This window comes from Taudactylus pleione, unplaced genomic scaffold (assembly GCF_031769625.1).
Source record: "Taudactylus pleione unplaced genomic scaffold, aTauple2 ptg000025l, whole genome shotgun sequence".
Lineage (NCBI taxonomy): Eukaryota > Metazoa > Chordata > Amphibia > Anura > Myobatrachidae > Taudactylus > Taudactylus pleione.
Window position 1 is genome coordinate 2619079 of NW_028284427.1, and position 16142 is coordinate 2635220.

At 40.9% G+C, this 16142-nt stretch overlaps 1 long non-coding RNA gene across 2 annotated transcripts in view; it reads left to right on the forward strand.

The window, feature by feature from the left end:
- LOC148539625 (uncharacterized) overlaps positions 1 to 16142 on the forward strand; it is a 63113-nt gene that overhangs the window by 28916 nt on the left and 18055 nt on the right. For both annotated transcript variants that reach the window (XR_015870097.1, XR_015870094.1), the window contains exon 2: positions 10676 to 10807. This is a non-coding gene — a long non-coding RNA (uncharacterized LOC148539625). The remainder of the gene's footprint in view (positions 1 to 10675; positions 10808 to 16142) is intronic.

Here is a 16142-nt window from a genome sequence, read left to right on the forward strand (position 1 = left end):
ACTCTTTGAACTATTTACCTAGGAAGCATTTCATATTGCTTCTTAGAATGTAATTTGTTTTTATTTTACTGCCACTTTCAATAAAAATGTCTTCTTCAGGGTCCACAGGGATACCATGGGGGTATTGTGGATGGAGAGATCCAGGCACCAAACAGTCAAAGCTTTCCGCTCCCAGGATGCACTTGAGTCCTCCTCTATAAATACCCCACCCCCTAGCCACCGGTTTTCAGTTGTTTGTTTGGTGCAGCAGGATCAAGATGCACCTTTTTGTAACAGGTGACTTCTCGTGCAGTCCTTGGCTTTTTTATTTTATGTTTTATTTCTTATGTTTTGAATCTGCAGTACTCAGCGTCTGTATTAAGATGCAGATAATGCAACTATATCTACCTCTGCCGGGCCAAAACATCAGTAATTGTGCTGGTGATTTCGGCGGGTCTCTGCTTAGCTTGCTAGCAGCTACGCTGAGACCTGGGCTGCAACTGGACACAGTGATGGCCGGTTTGGCGATTCCTAGCTTACGGGGAATCTCGAGCAGTAGTCCTTGCTTCTGGTGTCAGACTCAAAAGAAGCTCCTGCAGTCAGGGATTGTCTGCGTCCTCAATACACCACCGGGGCCTTATCGTCTAACTCCAGGGATCGGCAGCAGACTCTTTCTGCTGCTATGTGGCCAGCGTACCCAGCTGGTTAACACAGCTATGGGAAGGTAGGCGCTCCACCGGCAGTTCCTCACCCAACCCATACGTAGCCTTCAATAAGGATTTGCACGTCTGGGTCGCTCGGCCTACCCTCCACGTGTATGAGACACTCACAGGCCTACAATTGGTGCACTACTGTTTGGGTCAGTCTCCATGTATCTCTCCTATAGTTAAGGTATACACTGCTCTATATCCTACCATGCCTTGGTTTGAGTAGTTGATTTAGAGTATATTGCGATTATTTACATATGCATCGTATGTGACGGTTTGCTAGCTGCTGTATTGATGCTGTACTTTATTTATGACTCAATTATAACTATCACTGTTTTCTCTCCATAACTCTGGGGTGGGGGTTTTGCTCTGGGTACTTCACATTTAAATTGATTTTGTGAAGGCTGTTACATTGCATTTGTATTGTTCCTTTACTTTGAAAATGTCAAGAGATAAAAGTAAACGGGACGTAACGGTTCCTGTGCTAATTTCATGTAAATCCTGTGCGACAAGTTTGTATCCTCAGGACGTCATTAGGGATGGTTTGTGTATTGCCAGCTATAAAGAGCCACATCAGTCCAGTATACAAGAACCATCTTGGGTATCTTCTTTTTTTTCCCCAGGTAATGAAGCAATTTGTGGATCACATGGCTGCTCCCACAATGCCTTGTACGTGGTGTCCACAGCTTATGTTTGTTCCTCCTATGCATCCTTCTTGTGTTCATATTTATGGCCAGAGTATCGGACCGTCAAATATTGAAAACAAGAAGGTGATTACTAAGGTGCCCAAATGCAAACGATCTGCTCAGTTTATGGATTCAGACACATCCTCAGAAAAATCAGATGATGCCCAGGGTTCTTCTCCAGAGTCTAGCTCGGGGTGGAGGACATTCCATCCACAGTGGTTGTTCCTCCTTTGGTGGAGGTGGTTAAATCTGTCCTAGATATTCAGGATGATGAACCAGCTCCTAATAAGGCTCTGGAATTTCCTCTATCTGAGCAGCTCACTGAGCTTACCGAGGAAGCATGGGGTATCCCAGATACAGTTTTATGTCGATAAAAGATTAAGATCCTTGTATCCTTTCCCAGCTTCTGCATGTACTAAGTGGGAGGTTCCTCCTACTGTGGATGCTCATGTATTGCACTTAGTTAAGAATGCAACATTGCCCATTTCATCGGCATCCTCTCTGAAGGAAGCTACAGACAAAGATTGAAGTGTGTCTTAATACACTATTTTCAGCTTGTGGAGCAGTTAACCATTCAGCTATGGCTGGAGCCTGGGTAGCTAGACCTGTTGAAGAATGGACAGGGGCGTTGGATTCTCTACCAGAGAACAGATGATTTATGTCTTCCATATACGGGAAGCCGCTTCCTATTTGGGAAGAGCTGCAGTGGATGCTGGAATTCTAGCTTCCAAAGCATCAGCAGCTTCAGTAGTAGCACACAGGAACCTTTGGCTAAGATCCTGGAAAGCTGATACAGGATCAAAGAAGGCTCTGGAAAATGTACCTTTCCAAGGAAGGATACTCTTTGGAGCAGAGTTAGATGAGATAATATCTATTCTGGCAGCTTCAAAATCAGCAGGGTTGCCATCCATTGACCATGCTTACTGCTTTTTATCTTTTGACTGTTGCAGGCTATTGTGGATAATTAGTATATAGAAACTACTATACTGTCAGACCTTTGTGTAAAGTATTTTTTTTTTGTGGTATACATACCTAATCCTTTTGGCATTATACCTGATACTTACCCCTTTGGCATATTGATGCAGTGATATATATATTGTAGGAGTAACGTTTTTTTAGAAACTTTTTAGAAAATAGAAACTTTTTCCTAGTGAGATCTGGCTGTAGACCTGACCTGTATCATACTGCATGTACTCAGTGCTTTGAGATTTCTTTTTAATTATTGTATTATTTGACATCTAATTATTGTTACAATACCAGTGCATCTATTTATCCTCTGGTGTACTTGAATTATATTCAAACTATTGCATCTTATGTGAACACTCGTAACCAACATTTTTCTCTTGGTATACTGAGTTGACACTGATATAACAGATAAACCCTTGGCATTAGAGGAGGCTACTGTTTTTTTATCGATTATTCAACATCTCTGCAAAATTATAGTGTGATATTTGTATCAGCTTTGCTACTTGTGATACAGTTAAAGGTAAGCTCATGCAAATACTGTTGTAACGTGTTTTATTTAAATAAAGTGGGACAGAGAGATACATAGCAAAGCACTTGTCATGCTAACAGTAGCTGCATTCCCTTGCAATCATTGGTTAAAGTAACCAGCACATCAACTTAATGGTCTGTTACCAGGCTTACTAGATTATCACCATCTGGATTAATTATTCATTGAGATTCTCTAGACTCTTTAAAATTTTGTTCATCCGGAGGTTTGAGATGGTACTTTTTATATTTTTGCCATATATATTAATTAACATATTTGATCTGATTTTGTGTATATTGTGTTTAAAATAAAAGGATATCCCCTTATGATTTAAACACTTTTATTAAAGGTACTATTTTATATATAATTTTCTGAATTAATCATTCAAGAGTGCACCAGCAACAACCCCTTCTTTTTCCTTTTTTTTTTTTTTTTTTATGTTAAATTAAGGGTTGCCATCCACACCTACGGTAAAGTCTACACAGTTTTTTTTTATTTTTCGACCTCGGGGGAGAGCAAAGGAATATTCTTTCTCCAGACCGGCTAGTTTTCAAGGCTACAAACTAGGGGGTTGGGGTCGACAAAACGTCCAGGTTCTAAACAAAGCAACAAACCTTTGGCCTGACTGTGCGGGCCTCCTGGGGGATCCCAGGGTGGGAGGCCGACTACTTAAATTTGTGAATTACTGGCGTCTAACAGATGCCTTGGTCTGAGAAGTGGTCTCTCAGGGGTATGCCCTTACTTTCAGGAGGCATTTTCCCCAGAAGTATTTTTTTTTTTTTTTTGCATAGATCCCCCCCATCAGATTCAGTCAGGGCCTTGGCCCTTCAGAAGGCTATTCAATCTCTACTGCAGGCAGGGGTAATATTCCCAGTCCCTGTGTCACAACAGGGGACAGGTTATTCCAATCTGTTTTTGGTTCAGAAACCAAATGGGGCTGATCGCCCTATTCTGAACCTCAAAATCCTGACCAGGTTTATCCATATTCCCAAGTTTTGTATGGAAACTCTCCGGTTAATTATTTTGGCAATGGAGCCTGGGGATTTTACTGTTTCCCTAGACATTCAGAATGCGTCTCTACATGTTGTTGTTTATTTAAATGGGGCCACAAGAGTTCTGCAGTGCCTTACAAAGTACAGAAACGAGCACACAAGACAACAGTTATTAACAGTACAGGACAAGTACATGATTTATAAACAATGCTGCATAACACCTAAATAAGCAGCAGGGTGTCAGTAACCAAGCTTTAGGTGCCATTGTAAATGAAAGTAAAAGTAAGGGAAGAAGCAGCATGGGAGGGAAGAGGCCACTGCTCACGAGAGCTTACATTCTAAAGGGGAGGATCAGACAAACGGGGGGTGACACAGATGGGCTAGATAGTGTGGAAGGAGCATAGAGTAGTGGGTTTGGACGAGCGCTGGAAAGCATTGAGGAAGAAATGGGTCTTGAGAGCCCATTTGAAGATTAAGAGCTAGGAAGTCAAGTGATGGTGGAATTTTGAGCGAAGGCCAGGGAGATGAAAAAAGGCAGCTACCTGTACTTGAAATTGGAAGATGAAAATGTTATGAGTCTCGAATGGAAAGAATGAGATGGCGGGTTCAGAAGGTGAGAGTTGGTAGGAGTGACCCAAGGATAGGACCACCACCATGGAAACCTCCAGGCCAGGGTGTGTGAGAGAATGAGGCCTCCAAAGGAGATAGCTGCAGGAGCAGTGGTGTCAGATGGGTAAATCCAGGGTTTGGTGCTGGCAAGGAAAATCAAGGCATTGCAGATGAAGCGCTCATGAACGGGGACCAGTTCATTATAGACAGAACTGGCTTTCCAGAGGGAACAGGAGAGAGGGACAGAGTTAAGAGGCGAGAGGAAAAAGAGATTATTAGGGTTGATGCAGTGTGGAGGTGATATTGATCTAGAGCAGGGGGATAAGGTGTGTGGGGTATGTGGCTGGCTTCTGAATTGGAAAGGGTGACAGCAGGTGGTGGGTAAGGTGGAAGTATAGTGTGTGGGGGGAGGAGAGTACAGGTAACTTGGAGAAAAGAGTGCAGGGTTTAGTGGTGGTGCAACAGGACCATGGTGGAAGAGAAGTGAATACTGGAGTTGTGGGAGATGCAGTGGAGAGACTTATATGTGATGAAGAGAGACAGGAGGGGGAGAACGTAGAGGGGACTATGGATGGAGAAAAGAGGTGAAAACTGGTGGTAGAGGAGAAAATAGTGTAGCTGAGTGTGGAAGGAGTAGAAGAAATGAGACCTAGTGTTGATGAGGCAGTTGTGGGGGGGGGGGGAGGGAAAAGTCAGTAGTAGTAATTGTGAGATACAGGAGCAGTACAGTTCAAATGTCAAAATCAGATAAAAGATGTAAAGGCACAACTACAATAGTATAACGGCTCTAAACTCCTTTTGTTTATAAAAAAGTTGCAAGACTTTAGAATTGGTATAAAGTATGATTATAAAAAAAAAAGGTATAGGTGTGAAACAATGGTAGATACTACAGTGGATAGAGATAAATTGACAGTGGTACCGGTATGATTTAAACAGTGTAGAGTAGAAACAAACATACAAGAATTAAATGTTCAGCAAGCAGGTAGTTGCTTGCAATGCTGAAGCAGGGTGTTGGCAAATGGTGTGTCCAGGTTATAATGAAAGCTGTGGTTGAGTTGCAGGGTATCCAGAAGCTCAGAAGATCCTTTGCATTTTTTTCCAAGTTATAGAGAGTTCTTTTTAAAATGTTGTTGTCCTCCTGTCTTCCTCCTGTTTAACTCCTGTCTAACTCTTTAAGTTATGCTGTACATGTAGTCCCACTTAGAAAAAAAAACCACTTTGAAATAAAAACCTATGCAGCCTTGTACAAGCCTGCAGCCTTGTAATCTACTGAGTATATAGTGAACCATAACATGTCTAGCCACTGATTGCACCAACCCCCAATAACCTTGCCCACACCAGGTACAAGTCATAAAATTCTAATACAAACAAACAGCCTAAACAGCATCACATGAATCTAGGAGATAAGTCATTCTGGAGTTTACCGATATTAATTATATATTAAGATCTGACTATATAAAGACAATATACCTAGAAAATCAGTGTATTCCAGACAACATTGGTATTTCTTTAATAGATGCCTGGTGCAAATAAATCTTCCCATTACATCATCCCACCAAAGATTTGTATGATTTGCTGTCCAGCAGCAACATTACCAATTTCAGGCACTGCCTTTTGGTCTGTCGACTGTCCGTGGGGTCTTTAACAAAATCATGGCAGTCATGATGACTTACCTAAGGCACCAGGGTATCAGAATACTACCATATCTGGATGACCTTCTGATATTGGTGCAGACTCCAGTTTTACGACACCACCTTCAATTGACAATAGCCTGCCTACAAAGGCACAGTTGGATCATCATTTGGAAAAAGTAATCTCTTCTTCCAACACTACAGATGGTACAGCTAGGAGCATTTCTGGACTCTTGGGCACCAAGGGTGTTTCTGCCAGAGGACAAGATTACAGCCCTATGGATATAGTGGATATACAAGCTGTTACACAAGCAAAGGGTATCCATTCTATCAGCAATGCAGGTCCTAGGATCAATGGTATCCACCTTCGATATGGTGGGGTATGCTCAGTTTCATTCCAGGCCTCTACAAAGATTTGATTCTCTCCCGGTGGAACAGACAGTATCATCTAATAAAGTCCCAGAGGATCCTTCTCACTCCAGAGGTTTGTCACTCCCTTCTGTAGTGACTGAGAAAGGACCATCACACTTTTCAGGGGAGATGGTCCAAATTGGGATTATGGCATAGGACCTGCTTCAGGGCTGGCCGGTCCAGATTCAGTCTAACAATGCGACTACAGTAGCCTATCTCAATCATTAAGGAGGCATGTAAAGTCTTGCAGCAATAAAAGGAAGTGACAAGAATTCTGATTTGGGCAGAACGTCCTCTTCCAGCCATCTCTGCAATATTCATACCGGGAATTCTCAATTGGGAAGCAGACATCCTAAGTCACCAGGACATACACACCAGAGTGTTTCAGCTCCTGGTAAATAAGTGGGGTCTACCAGAAGTGGATCTCATTGCATCACGTCACAACCACAAGGTCCCCTGCTACCGGTCCAGGTACAGACCCATCAGTGGCATTCGTGGACGCACTGGCAGTGAAAATTAATTTTTAAGCTGGTGTATCTTTCCTCCAATTTCACTCCTCCCAAGAGTTCTCAGGAAATTCATGAAGGAAGGGGAAAACAGTAATACTGGTGGCTCTGGCTTGGCCCAAACGTCATTGGTTCACACATAAAGAATCTGTCCATAGACAGTCCATATCCTCTGCCTCTGACGACAGGATTTGCTAATGCAAAGCCTTCCTCTGCCCGCATCTATTACAGAGTATGAATTCCTAATGATCTATATACCTAAATGTCGCTGTTTAGCATAGCGTACGCATATGAAATAATTGCTTTCCAGACTTTGTGTGGTTCCAAAGCACAAAAGTTGTTAAAAAAAAAAAATCATTTTAGTTACACGCTAATGATCTAAATACAATTAGCGCAAAGAAATAAGGTACAGTCGATACATTACACAGGCGCTCTGGATCCAGATTTCCGGCATCTAAGGTGAAGCCTCCGTCAAAAAGAATATGACTAACTACTGAATACAGAGCACCTGAATATTATATACCCTTACAGAGAGCAGGCAATACAATAGGAACGAGTTGGCATAATCCCATTGGTTCTTCCTCTTGGTTCTTCTGTCATAGGTCAAGTTTATACAATGGTAGTTCAGCCCTCCAATGGCTCTGTGTGTGTTTTAACTAATAAATAGACACTACATACAGAATGCATTCTAACCAATAATTTTCTATATTCCATAACCATCGAATGCAAGATGCGACTCCCTCGCTGGTAGATTCAGATATCTGTAAATAGTGTGTCAGTTTAGTACCAAACATGCCATGTCTATCATGTTGTATACCATTAATATCAAATACATACATTTTACATCATAATTAATAACTTTAATATAAACCATAATGTACAGGAACCTTTTATGAGTGCGTGTATATTTATGGTTCTATGTAAGTATGCGTTGTGTGTCTACATGCAGTGTAAAAAGGTGCGTTGTGTGCAGGGTTTGTGTTACAGCCCAAAACATGCGCTGTGTGTTTCAATTTACAAATGCAACTGTATATATATGTGCACACGCATTGTGGATACCCATGTGATTGTTTAAGTGTGTTTGTATGTGTATACATACATACCTTCAAACTGGTTGTTATTAATATTACTTCTGTCTGAACTAAAAGAATGACAGGCAATGGGGGTTTGTCCTGTTCATAGATGGGGCAAGCTTTGGCAAACAATCTGATAATTTTAACAAAAGGCTCTCCAGAATACAACTGTTCTACTTAACCACATCAACATTGGATACAAGGCCTACAATTGCTAAACGTCTGACCATTGTTTCCAAATCTACATTTAGCATATCAGTGTCTGTTATACTTCAATTGTCATACACACTGTATCAATATGCAGAGCAAACACTCCAGTATCCCTGTGTATTCTTAATTATTTGTCACAAACATGTCCACCAGACATGTCTGTCATCACTGATATGTGTAGTCTTAATAAATGTACGTATTGCTTTTGTAAGTACTTTTAAGTGTTCTATTGCGTAGGAAATGCACAACGCTAAATAATAACATAGTACCGTATACTGTGTAGGATTCGCAAAATGGCGCTGAGTAGCCATTCGCAAAATGGTGTTGTGCAGATTTTGATTTAAACAGATTCTGGCTTCGACAAGAGTTTGGAATACCTTTTGGTCAATGGTGTTTTAGCACGAAGTATGACCCTAAACTGTTTAGGGTTTCCCCAGGTCTGGCTTTTCTCCAGGCTGGATTGGACGTTGGTCTCCGCCTGGCTACATTGAGAGTAAAGGTGTCAGCACACTCAGTCTGGTTTCAGAGGGAGATTGCCTCAATACCAGATGTTAGCATTTTCTTCCAAGAAGTTCTGCGAGTTCAGCCTCCTTTTATCCCATCGGTAGCATCATGGGATTTGTCTTTTGTTCTCAAGGGGCTTCTGGCTTCCCCATTTAAACCTCTGAACTGTGCAGACTTGAAATGGTAGACAGTGAAGACACACTTTCTCCTCCCTATCTATTCGGCACGCAGTCTCTGAGTTGGCAGCACTCTTGTTGCTCCTCCTTTTTTTTTTCCACCAGGATAGAGCTGTTCTTTGTACAAGGTAGGGTTACCTTCCTAAGGTACAGTAGTATCCTGTTTTTCATGTGAATTAAGAAAATGTAGTTCCAGCTTTCAGGCTCTAGACCTTTCTATAGGTGAAGCCTCCCTTCATGTAGTTCATGCTCTCCATATCTATGAGGAGCATACAAACTGTTAGAAAATCAGATGCTCTCTTTTGTATTATATGGCTTTCACAGACGAGGATGGCCAGCTAACAAGCAGACCCTGGCTCGATGGTTACGTTTGACTATCTCTCAGGTGTACACACAAGCTGATCTCCCTGTCCCAAATATGGTGACAGCACATTCTGCTTGGTCTGTATGGCCATCGTGGGCATTTAGTCGTGGTGCCTCTGCTGAACAATTATGCAAGGCGGTCTTCTGTCCACACTTTTCTTAGGCTTTATGCCTTTGATAGATTTGCCTCTCAGCATGCTTCCTTTGGATGGCAAGAAGTTCTTTCTGCTCAGGAGTGTAAATCCCCCCCCCCCCTCCACCCTAGGGGAACTGCTTTAGGACCTCCCCATGGTATCCCTGTAGATCTCTATGGATCTTGAAGAAGAAAATTAGTCATGGTAGACTTACCTTTTTTTGATAACTTTTTTTGGGGGTCCACAGGGCACCCACCCAGATGCACCTGGCTTAATTGGGTTATTTTTCTTTTGGTCATGGATTCCCTCATTTTGTGAGTTTCTGGTGTACAATTAGATTTTCTTTCTCCTGCCTTAAGGCTAGGTTACACAACTGAAGGCCTGTGGCTAGGGGTGGGGTATATATGGAGGAGGACTCTGCATCCTGGGAGTTCAAAGCTGTAACTGTTTGGTGCCTGGATCTCTCCAACCACATTACCCCCTTGGTAGCCCTGTGGACCCTATGGGCCTTGAAGAAAGAGTTATCAAGGTAAGTCTACCATAACTAATTATTTAAAACAAAAAAAATGTCAATTATGAATAAACCCAACCCCCCCTTCTTCCTGATTGTGTGTGAATGCTTGTGTTAGGCATTTGACTGTAAGCTCCAATGGGACAGGGACTAATATGAATGACATATATTCTATGTACAGCTCTGCATAAATTGGTGTTGGAATTGGCTTTTGTGATTTACATTTGTCTTTTTGATGTGCAAAATCACCCTGTCAACAGGTAAAGGTGAAATGAGAGATTCATGAATAACAGTATGTGGGTGCTTGTGTGTTAGAAAATTTAGTCTGTAAGCTCAAAAGGGGCAGAGACTATTATGAATTACATATATTCTCAGTCTGTAGAGTGTTGCATAAAATATCAGAATGGACTTGTGAAAATGACGCTTGTCGTCTTTGTGCAAAATCACCCTGCCAACCTGGACATGTGCAAGGAGATATTTATGCAACACCATGAATTTGTGTGTTTCTAAGTTTTTGTATCTTGGTGAATTTATACTGTAAGATCATATGGGGCAGGGACTGTTTGTGTTCTCTGTACAGCACTGTTTATTGATAATACAATATAAAAAAATAATTGTAAGAAGAAATATGCATGTACTGTATATCAGTAACATATCACGCCTCTAATTTTTTTTTTATTTTTTTTTGAAGGTTGGCCTTCTCCATGTTTGAAATTGTGAAGCCATCAGCCAAGCAAATTGCATCTCTGAACTTTTGTGAGACCATCTTTGCTTCAAAGCATATAATACTGATAGGACAGCAGGAGTAGTAGACCCAAGACAGGTAATTAAAAATTAGGGATGTGCAGGCTCGGTTCTACTCTGCTCCGTTCGGATTTTTTTCCCGAATCTTATTGGGTTTCAGCTGTCACAAGTTTTGGATAGCCAATAAGATTCGGTAAAAAAAAACGAACTGAACCGAGTAGAACCGAGCCTGCACATCCCTATTAAAAATGTCGTTTATTATTAATCATCTTAGGCTAGACTCTGGTTCTAGACCTGTAGAGGTGTGATAATATCTTCCTGGTATACATGGATATATATATATTATGTATGTTTGCTATGGACTGTGAATGCTTGTGTTATGCATTTTAGACTGTATGCTCCAAAGGGCCAGGGACTAATATTAATGACATAAATTGTAAGTACAGCATTGCATAAATTGCTTGAATGAGCTTTTTTGTTTGTCTTGCTTTAGTGTGAAATCACTCTAATATTCTTGCTACACGGTGCTTGTGTGTAAGAAAATTTAACAAGGGTGTTGTTCTGCAAGAGTAGAACAAGATGAGAAAGCTCTTTGGGGGCACTCTTTCTTGTTAAAATATATACATATCTTTTTAATAAAAATGTAAATAAAAATTATATTAAATCCACAATAGCGTTCTCCCTACTAGGATGGACGCATTACATTTTTATCCTCCCTAATTGATATTTATAATCAAAAAGAAGAAAACGGAATAATTGGCTTAAGTATTTGTGCCTCAGCTGAAAATATTTTAAATCTATATACTCATGTCTGTACTGATAAATACAGATAGCGTGTGTCTAATGAGTATTAGGCACCAATTAAAGTGTGTATTTAAGGATTATTCTAGTCGTAGAAGAGTATCATCTAATTGCCCTATGTATACCTTTTATAAAACAGTAAAAGAGGGGGGAGGGGGAAAAGAAAAAAATTCTTAAACTTTTATTCTTAAGGTAATTTATACAAATTATTTAGAGCATTTGTGCAAAGAAAAACAGTGTACTGCACAGACAGAAAGCATATAGTATATTGCCTAATTACTGCAGCATAAATAACCGATTTATATTGCACAAAAGACTCTGCATCACATAAGAGAACCTGTACTGCGCATTCACTGCAGCATCATTTACTGTACCATAAAGTGGCCATTTTATATTAAATATTGCACAGAAGACCAGGCGGCATATACAAAACATGTTTGCAAAATAATAAACATGTACTGCACAGTCCCTGCAATATCAACAGTTTTTCAACAGTTTTTAAATATTGCACAGAAAACCCGGCATCATGTGGGAAGTATATTGCAAGATAGAAAAACATGTACTCCATAAACAGAAATATGGCATTAAATAGAAAGCATGTATTGCACTTACAGCGCGACAGCAGTGCAGTTACCATATGTACTGTAGTGTGTATCTCCCAGATAATTATTGTACAATGCCTATGAACATAATTTAGAAACATGTGCTGCATAAATCAAATCAGTATAGTTTGTGCAGCAAAAATTAACTGACAAATTGTGTGTGTGTGTGTGTGTGTGTGTGTGTGTGTATATATAAAAAGATAGGCCTAGAACTACAATCCCAGCTGTTTTTACTTCCTTTCCATTTGTACAATACAGTGGACGGAAGGTGAGAGAACAGCTGGTTAGTCCAGAGAGAAAGGAGTAGGGAGTTTCTGCTGTCAGGGTAAACCCAGAGTCAAACACCCTGTTGTAATATATTGCAGGGTGATGTCAGTGCGCTCCGCTGATGAGAGAACGCCTATATAGTGTACCTCCTAAGAAGAGTGATGTTTGTTCTTGGTCCTCCTGAATTCCCCTCTGTGCCTGGACACTGGGACTCGTGCGCACCACGAGTACCCGGAAGTGGTGTAGTATGACGTACGTTTCGTCCCGCCTATGGGCTTGTTCAGATACAGCATGTAGGTGGCAGTGATTTAGTATCTTTGCTGGAGTGTAGCCAATCAGCATGCTCAAAGAGTAAAATGACAGGTATATGAAAGCTTTCTCTTGGCTAGATTCTATCAGGGTGTCCCAAAAGAAGATTGGCATATATTCTGGCCAATCGAGAGGATCTATTCATGTTCAGTGACAATTCCAGTTTTATGTGCCTGATGTCACTATCTGTAATCACTTTGTATCAGCGTTTAGTAATGTTCTTATATTTCTTCTGATTTACTTTGATGTACAGTATTCTCCCATAGGCATATAGATTCTGTTGTTTATAGCTGTATACATCCAGTATTGATAGTTGTGAGTTTCTGAAAATTAATGATTTACATCTTGCACATTTTATGCATTTGATCCTGGCTAAAATCGCCAGGTATTCTGTGCGCATTTTATACTAGGCATCAGATGAGCAATGCTATGATTATTACCCATGTATAGTATCCCATATCAAAAATAATATAGTATCCCATATCAAAAATAATATAGTATCCCATATCAAAAATAATATAGTATCCCATATCAAAAATAATATAGTAATGCATCATCTGAATATTGAGTGAATTTATTATCCTGTTGGATACATCTAATATCTTGTGAAGACAGGGAGAGTCTCTGCACACGCAATGTTTAAACAGCGTTTATACAGAATATTCTTCCATATGTCAGTATAACTGTTAAAGCATTTACAGATTCAATATATGCCAGCGAGTAGAGGTCAAGAGTCATAAAAGGGCTGCACAACTACAAAAGATTCTGCTTTTAACCATCAGCCTCTGGCATCCAATGACCAATGAGTGCTCTCAATGTAAAGTGGCAGTAATGGTGAGAGAAGATTCACAGCTAGTGCTGGATAACAGAGAGACTGAATTTAAAGGGGTCCAGCATCTGCTTTCATTTCTCCTAGTATGGGTGCAGTGGAGAAATGAGTACATCCCCCTAATTCAGTTTAGCTAGTTGCATCTGCTTTCGGTAAAGCTGTTTCTGACTCCTGCAGGTCGGCACCGATGAGAGTGCAGGAAAGAGTACAAAGTGTACCTCTACATTGTGGGTAAGGCGGACTGGCATGCAGGAACTCCCGCTGTGAGTACGGCGGGGATCGCACATGCTAGACTGCCTTATCCACATAAATGCTGGACCCCTTTTAAATTCAGTCTTTTCTATTATCTAGCACTAGCGGCGAAACATAAGTCGTACTACACCACTTCCGGGTACTCGTGGTGCACACATGATTCCCAGTGTCCAGTCACAGAGGGGAACTCAGAAGGAATAAAAATAAACATCTCTTAGGAGGTACTCTATATCGGGGTTCTCTCATTGGGGCACCCACTGACATCACCCTGCAATGTATTATTACAAAAGGGTGTTTACCCTGACAGCAGAAACTCCCTACTCTTTTTCTCTCTGGACTAACCAGCTGTTCTCTCACCTTCCGTCCACTGTATTATAGAAACAGGAAAAAAACAGCGGTGTTTCTAGTTCCAGGCCCATCTCTTTATACACACACAATGGGCTAAATGTAATAGGGGGAGAGTTTAGCAGTAAACTCGAGTTTTGTCTTCAAAATGGGAAAACATCTGGATGAGGGTTTCAATCGTGTTTGGTTTTTTTGTTTTTTTTTGTCTAAAAACATGCGAGTTTGCATGTTTCGGACTCTTGCATCGGGCGAGTTTAGAAACATTTTCGAAACTCTCACCCTATTACATTTCGCCCTATTGTCCGTTCATTTTTGTATTTATATTGCTGCACCAACTATACTGATTTGATTGTGCAGCACATGTTTTCTATATTATGTTCATAGACATTGTGCAATAATAATCAGGGAGATACACATTTCTATTGCCATATTTCTTTTTTCTATCCTGCAATATACTTCCCACATGATGCTGGGTTTTCTGTGCAATAATTTAAAACATTGATATTGCAGGGACTGCAGCACGTGTACTGCACAGTAGAAAACATTTTATTAATTTGCAAACGTGTGTGTATATGTGTGTGTGTGTATATATATATATGTGTATATATATATATATATATATATATATATATATATATATATATATATATATATATAATATATAATTATTCATATTCTCTATCAGGCTTGCCTACCCTCCCGATTTGGCCGGGAGCCTCACGATTTTCGGGTGCCGCTCCCGGCCCACCGGAAAGGCAGGCAAGCCTCCCGGAAGTCTCTGTCCCTCCCTACCTCCCCCTGAAACAACTAGAAACCCCCACAGCGGGGGGGGGTGGTGACGCGATTCGTGCTGAATCTCGTCATCGTGGCCCCGCCCCCTGCTTCACAACACCGAAAATAACGGCATTGTGAAGAGGGGGCGGAGCCACGATGACGCGATTGTGCGCTCCCGGCTCCACCCCCAATGAGAAACAACCTGACCGGCCCTGGCTCCGCCCCCAATGGCCGGCCCCGCTGTTAGCCCACAAACCGCTCCCTCCCGGAAGGCTGGAGCTGATTGTCGGCAAGTTTGATATATATATATATATATATATATATATATATATATATATATATATATATACGTACATACAGTCAGGTCCATAAATATTGGGACATTGACAGAATTTTCATATTTTGTCTTCTATTCACCACCACAATGGCTTTGAAATGAAACAAACAAGATGTGATTTAACTGCAGACTTTCCGATTTAATTTGAGGGTAATTACATTCTAATCAGGTGAACGGTGTAGGAATTACAACGGTTTCTATATGTGCCTCCCACTTTTTAAGGGGCCAAAAGTAATGGGACAAACTAAACAATCCTAAATCTAACTTCCACTTTTTAATAATTTGTTGCAAATCCTTTGCAGGCAATTACAGCCTGAAGTCTGGAACGCATAGACATCACCAGACGCTGGGTTTCATCCCTGGTGATGCTCTGCCAGGCCTCTACTTGCAAATGTCTTCAGGTCCTGCTTGTTCTTGGGGCATTTTCTCTTCAGTTTTGTCTTCATCGAGTGAAATGCATGCTCAATCGGATTCAGGTCAGGGGATTGACTTGGCCATTGCATAACATTAAAAGTTTTAGCCTTAAACTGTTTGGTTGCTTTTGCAGTATGCTTCGGCTCATTGTCCATCTGCACTGTGAAGCGCTGTCCAATGAGTTCTGAAGCATTTGACTGAATATGAGCATATAATATTGCCTGAAACACTTCAGAATTCATTCTGCTGATTTTGTCAGCAGTCACAACATCAATAAATACAAGGGAACCAGTTATATTGGCAGCCATACATGCCCACGCCATGACACTACCACCACCATGCTTCACTGATGAGGTGTTATGTTTTGGATCATGAGCATTTCCTTTCCTTCTCTTCTCTTCCCATCACTCTGGTACAAGTTGATCTTTCTCTCATCTGTCAATAGGATGGTGTTCCAGAACTGTAATGGCTTTTTTAGATGTTG